The sequence below is a fragment of the Solanum tuberosum genome, unplaced genomic scaffold, assembly GCF_000226075.1.
Source record: "Solanum tuberosum cultivar DM 1-3 516 R44 unplaced genomic scaffold, SolTub_3.0 scf00516, whole genome shotgun sequence".
NCBI lineage: Eukaryota > Viridiplantae > Streptophyta > Magnoliopsida > Solanales > Solanaceae > Solanum > Solanum tuberosum.
In genome coordinates this window covers 216,599-223,499 of record NW_006239432.1, presented here as the reverse complement: position 1 = coordinate 223,499, position 6,901 = coordinate 216,599, and the positions used below count along the sequence as shown (strand labels likewise).

The 6,901-nt window shown below is 36.1% G+C and overlaps 1 long non-coding RNA gene across 1 annotated transcript in view; it reads right to left on the bottom strand.

The window, feature by feature from the left end:
- Positions 1–1,116, bottom strand: part of LOC107058433 (uncharacterized) — a 2,004-nt gene extending 888 nt beyond the window's left edge. Inside the window, exon 1 of the long non-coding RNA XR_001472018.1 lies at positions 978–1,116. This is a non-coding gene — a long non-coding RNA (uncharacterized lncRNA). The remainder of the gene's footprint in view (positions 1–977) is intronic.
- Positions 1,117–6,901: the final 5,785 nt, after the last annotated feature.

Sequence of the window (6,901 nt, the reverse complement as noted above, 5' to 3'; positions counted from 1 at the left end):
TGGTCGTGGAGGCAGCAAGGGTGGGAGAGGTGGGGGGGGGAAAGGGGGGGGGGGGGGGGGGGGGGACAAATGGCTGGTCTGTCAGCGATAACAGATATAAAGTGCACCAAATACTTAATAAAATTCCATGAAGCATTACTTACTCTAAAATGGTGAACACCAACATTGCCATCGAAACTAAGCACAACATGATTAGATACTTTAATATAATGTTAAGAAGAAGCAACCAAAAAAGTTATGTCAATCAAGAATAAGAACTAAAATTGCACTTCATGTGACATTGACACAGAGAGGATGCAATCCATAACAAGAAACCCAAACATTGATTAAGTTGACATTTACCTTCATCACATCATTTTGACATATATACTAAAATTACAGGTGTGTGTTAACTGGATTAACCCTATTTCAACTAAGCTTTTGGCAAAGATGCAGCATTCCTTGACGAAGTACATTCATGCCTCTCTAATATGGATGGAAGGGACACTATCTCTTTCAAGACCTATTCTCCAAAAGAAGGCTAAGTACGTGATGACACATTCCTTTTAAGATATTTGGACTCACAAATTAATACTGAACATTTCACAGAAAAGAGATTTATGACTTTAAGGGGGCCAAGATATAATGCCATAGATTTAATCCTATAACCATGGATATGCCAGATACTAAAAGACAAACATTTCACATACACAACCAAATATAAATTTAAGAGTTATCCTAAAGGAAACATACAATCAGGAGAAAAGTAAACTCAAACATATTTTAAGCATCAGGACATTTATTTTCAGTTAAAAGATTAACGTAAATTCAAACAACTAAGATTGGGGTAAGAAACTTTAAAAGTATTAACATATATGAATTTAGGATAACATATCTGGACGTTTTCCATAGAATACTTAGCGCATTCGAACCATTCACAATTATAGATATACAAAACTACTGCATTAAATATTGAATGCATCATTAAGAAAACTAACCAGTGATGAGACCAAGATGATAATAAGGAAGCACACTTTGATGTTCCAGTAACTCAGTCAGTCGTGTCCGTAATCCGTATCTGATTCTCAACAAATCAAGATCACAAGAATCTCAAGAATTTCAAACAGTGCTTATGTCGAGGAGGATGCAAGTATAAAGTGAGCAAGGTTATCTTATGTTTAGCAACTAGCAGGAAACAGAAAATAATAGAGAAGTAATGATGTTTTCTATCAATATCCAAAGGAAAGAGAGGTCCTTTAGAAATATCGAGGCCTTCTAGTTATGTTGTAAAAGAGGAAGAGAGCCTTTTGGGATCTTTCATCGGTGATCCGTGATTAGTTATTCTATAGAGAGAAAGAGAACTCAAGGCTATTTTTCCAGTGATCTCTGTATCAGTTATTCTCTTTGAGGGAAAGAAAGCTTGAGGGTTGCTGTTCATGATCCCATAGAAAGAGAAGAATGCTCCTTATATAGTAAGATAGAGACTTAATAGTAAAATGCAAAGAATCAAGTAGAGCTAATTAAATCTGGGAAATATCTTTCCTTTATCAACAAAATTGAATCAAGGTAAATGCAAGAAATCAAACTGAATTTAACAAATGCCAAAGCTATAACACCATTTCATATCAGATCACCAAAATCGCACCTTGTATCCAGAAAGTCAATCAATTAGGACAACACTTACCATAATTACCAAATAGTAACATTGTTTCAACGAGCAATCAAAGGAAACAGACGAGAAGTCATGAATCACGGAAGGTAATAAATTCAGCCAGAAAGAGTAGGTTGTCATAATTCGAATTGATATGAAAAGAAGCAAGTAAAAATGGAAGTGATCATTGGTTACTAAGAATATAAAGAATGTTCACAAGACACCAAAATTAAGTACTGAATTTGCCACAAATTCAAATTTAAGCAAATAACTTTAAAACACGGTTCAAAAATAATTAAAGGTTATCATTTAAAGGAAAGGAAATAGACATGTAATTGAATTATCAAATCTCATAGAAAAGTTCGAGGTTGAACCATAATTCACTAATTTCAAATCTCAGGACCATTCATGAATCTAAATTAATTGAACACACAATGAATAGCTAAAATATTATACCATGGACAGATTCTTACAGTCATAAAATGTTCCTCCGATAAGGAGATCATTTTAGTGCATAGGTACGGAACTTTCTCTGCAATAGTTGGTTATGCAGTTATGCTAGCTTCGCCGGTGTCAGGCAGAGATGAGAGGACAAGGGACGTCTGGAGCTGGCAATGATCTCTAGTCTTTTGGTGGAGAATTTACTGGAAGGAGAAGGGAGGGGAGAGATGATTTGGTGGTGGTCTGGTTGAGAGGGAAGGTGTAACACCTCAGAAATTTTTTCGAAGTAAGACTCGAACCGTTCTTCGTAGTGAGTGAGATTTTACCAAGGAATTTAAAATTTCTTAAGATTTAAGGTCACTAGATGTAGCACCTTGAATTCCAAAAATAACTAAATTGGAAATAGCAAAAAATCTGAAATTTGGAGAGTTAAGTTAAGTATGAGTTTTTGGTCAACTTCCAACGACCATAACTCCTAACTCAGGATGATTTAGGTGTGCTACAAGATACCTTAGGAAATACCTTTGAATTATCTTTTCAACGCCACTATGTTTGCTAAGTTTTGAGTTCGGATGAGTGAGATATGTCCTTTTGAAGTTAGGCTGTCCAGTTAAGGAAAGTTAGCCGGAAATAGTGAGGGGTATTCTCATCTTTTCCTTACCCAATCAGATTTAATTTGTTTTTAGTAGTATTTTAAGGGTCTAATCCTATTAGGTTCAGTTTTATAATCCTAAAATTAGCCTAGGGTTTTAGTTGAGAGTTCAAGAAGAGAAAAGAGGAGAAAAAAGGAGATGATCAAAGCGTTCGTCGAGAGTCTTGCGTTTTGCTGCGGATTTTCGCCATGGATTTAATCCCTAAGTGGTATGTAAGCTTCCATAGTGTTGAGTTTGTTCACCCACACGCCAAACATGTTATTTTCAGCGCAAATTTCATTCTTGAAGTTGAAAGATTTGAGTTCTTGATGAGTTCTTGAAGTTCATTCTAAATCTTGTTGTGTTGGGTTCTTGATGATTTCTTGAGATCAAAGTGAGTGTTTTAAGGGCTGTATTGAGTAGATTACAGTGTACTTATGTTAAGTGATTGATTCTATGTGATTGGGGAAGAAACCGTTCGATTCTAGGCGAGTTAGGCTGAGAAAATGAGCAAAGAATTTTGTCGAGTTTTCTGGGTTGGGGACTGGCGCGATGCGGCAGCCAGAGCGCCCCAAACCCTCCTCTGAAGTTTAGGAGCTGGTGCCCTGCGCCACTCAGAGCGCCAGGGTCGCCTGCCCATCCAGTTTGTCTTCGGTTGCTTCGTTTGAGTTCGTTTAAAGTGCACCTTCACTCCCTTTCGATTCTAAATACTCTAAGCTACTTCTAAATACCTAAAATAATTCCTAACATGATCATAACCTTGAATTCATAATTCAAATTCAAGATAGATTTGAGAGTTAAGTTTTGAGAATTCTTCCGAACATTCTAAGAAAGTCCTTTTGTGGAATCTTCTACAACTTCTAGTAACTTGTTCCAAGACTCAAGTAAGTGAGCATGAGAGTGAGGATAATGTATTCATGAGTCTACACTATCATCTATATCCTTCATATCATGAACTATGACTCTTGAATTCATAATTCACATTCAAGAGATATTTAAGATCAGTAGAGTTCAAGAAGCCTTTGAGTTCGATTGTGAATCCTTTGAGACCAACTATTGATTTGACCTAAGTTTTGAGGAAGTAAGTAAGAGAATGAGAAGAGTCGTATACATGAGATTCATGTAGTTATGTAGACCTTTGAGTCGAGTCGTTCATGCCCATAATAACGTATGAACTTCATAAATTGAGCATCATTGAGAGTAGTAGTATTTTCAAGTTCTATGTCTTGAGTATTGAGTTCCTAATTCCCTTTGAGATTATATTTCTAATCATGGGACTATTACATGTTACCCATGAAGTCTTTGAGTTGAATCATTCATGCCCACAATTCTGCATTAACATTATATGCCGAATAATCTTGAGATGAGAAGTATCTTTGAGTCCTTGAGTTGACTGGTTCATGCTCATAATTCCGCATGAACCCTCTGAGTTGATCATTCTTGAAGTGAGTAGTATCATTGAAGTTCTTGAGTTCCAAGTATTGAGTTCTATCTATGGTTATTGAAAACCTTGCATTGAGTCGTTCACGTCCATAATTCAGCATGAACCATATTCTACGAAGTCTTTTACAAATGTTTTAACTTTGTTTTAAGACTTAAAGTTTTGAGTTAAGCAAAGAGTAAAGAGTAAAGAGTTGAAGTTCATTTCTTCAAAAGTCTATGGGGACTAAGTATTTCCAAAGAGATTTAAAATGTTTTCACATTTAAATAAGAACTGAAACTGAGATTTCCAAAGAGCCTTCGGGCTAGTTGTCAGAAAAGAGTAATCGCTTTCTAAATGAAGCAAGAGAGAAAACTTTGATTTCCAAGATAGCCTTTGAGCTAAGTTTTTGAGCACTAATCTCAAATCACAGAAAGAAGTATGTTTTTAAAACATAAAGAGCTAGTATATTTTGGGAGTAGTATTGAGCGCCGATATGGGGGAGAGTTCAGACAACTCACAGCCCCCATAAACCATGTAGCCATCATAGGTAGAAAAGGGTCATACTTTTTAGATGAATTCTTTTCCCATAGACTAGTGGATCCACTTAGTAGTTCAGGTCCTATACCTGTGGCAAGGTATAGGATGCGCTGGCAGCATGAGGGAGATCGATGTATCACAATAGCTCTTATGTGATGGTTATCGATTAGAGAAACTCCCATAGCAGTACTTGTATTTTTATATACATCAGTTTATTTGTATTTTTACATACATCTCAGAGTTATTTGTATCTTTGCATACACACAGAGTTGACATCATGTTTTAAACAACTTTTCTTTATAGTGCACTTGTTTAAAAACGGCTTTATATTGAAATAAGTTTAGTTATGTTGAGTTGAGTATCCAGAGCTGAGTATCCAGAGTTTGAGTACCAAGAGTCGAGTGTTTTATTATTGAGTTGCATATCTTATCCTTGAGTACTTCTGAGTTGAGTAAGTTTGAGTAGTTTTGAATATCCTTGAGTATTCCTTGAGTTGAATAAGTTTGAGAAGAGGTATGTATGTTTCCTTTTTATCAAGTTTCAATCTTGTGTTTATGCTTTAGAATTCCTCTTACATGCTCGTACATTCCACGTACTGAGTCATTTGGCCTGCATCTTCTCTTGATGTAGACACAGGTATTCATGATCATCAATAGGAGGTTCGTTGATACATCCAGAAGTTCGAGTTAGCTATGGTGAGCCTCCTTATTTCCGGAGGATTTCATTTACTTTTTCAGTTTAGTCAGGATTTCGTGGGTCTTGTATCGACTTCCATCTTTATTAGTTAAAGGCTTCATAGATAGTCAGTATAGTTAAGAAGTCTGTATTATTCATTTATTTTATTAAATGTTTTAAAGACTTAAGTTGCCTATTTTATGGCAAGTTGAATATATTATTTTTATTCTAAGTTACTCATTTGAGTTAAAGTTTCGAAAAGTTGAGTTTATTGAATTTATTTCAGTTTTTAAGCTTTTGCTTGCTTAAGTTAGTCTTCCGCTTGTAGTTAGCCAGGATGAGGGTTCTCTTGGGGACCAACAATGGTTCTTAAGTGTCGGCCACGTCCAGGGTGTAGACTCGGGTCATGATAAACTTGGTATCAGAGCACAGAGTTCAAGAGTCCTAGGGTGTCTATGAAGCCGTGTCAAGTAGGGTCTTGTTTATGGTTGTGAGGGCCCCACTTCTATAAACGAGGGACTACATATATTTAAGGAAAGTTTCCCTTCTTTCATACTCTTAATCGTGCAATAGAGCTATGTCATAGAGACTTATTCTAACTCGTGCGTATCTCAGAATCATTGGACTACTCATCATACTAGTGGTGGTTGAAAAGCAAAGTCAGTCATTTATTGACGAGATACTCTTAGAAAAAAAAACTTGAGTAAGTCATGAGACTCCAGAGAGGCTTGAGAGTAGCCCAAAGAGTAAGTTAAGTGTTCAGTTTCAAAGGAATGCACCCATAATTATGTGAATCATGCGTTTGAGCTAAAAGCGAGTTGTACTCTTTTTTCTAAGTCTTGTTTTAGCTGAGATCCTTATGAGAAAGTATGTTTAGAAGTTGGGTAGTACTTTCACTCGAAAAGGTAACATAAGTTACGAGATCATAAGCAGTAGTAGTGAAAGAGCCCAGAGTTAGAGGAAAGTATGTAGAGGTTTAGTAATCCTAGAAAAGGAGATAGTGATGAGGCAAGATATGTTACTATAGTCACGCACCTAGTAACTTATTAATGAATAGTTTTCCCTTATGGGTAGACTAAGAAGTGATGAGTTGTGAAGATTGCATTATAGAACGTAGAGTGTGTTTTCGCTAGAAAGGAGTTTACGATTAAGTGTAATTGTGTAGGTAATGACCAAGTGTATGTGCTGAATAGAATCACAAAGTATTCATGAAGGGATAAATATAAAATAGGCTTATGATATGTTTGAGAGGGTCATGATGTACAGAAGGTTATAGAATTGATTAGGTAATGAGGTATAGTATAGTAGGTGAGCAATCATATTGATATTTGGGTTTAGTAATAAACACTAAGCTTGAATTTGAGATAAGCGTCATGATCCACAGAATGGAACCATGAGGGTGATGATGTTAGTCTTGAGATTTGATCTTGTAGACTTGGCATAGAGTAGGTGAGGAATTGAAATGTTAGCTCCAATGAATATGAGTGGTACAAGTGAGAGGCCATAACCTTTAGATAAGGGCAGTGAAGTGTGGCTAAGTCACAAGAGTAACAAGAGCATTAA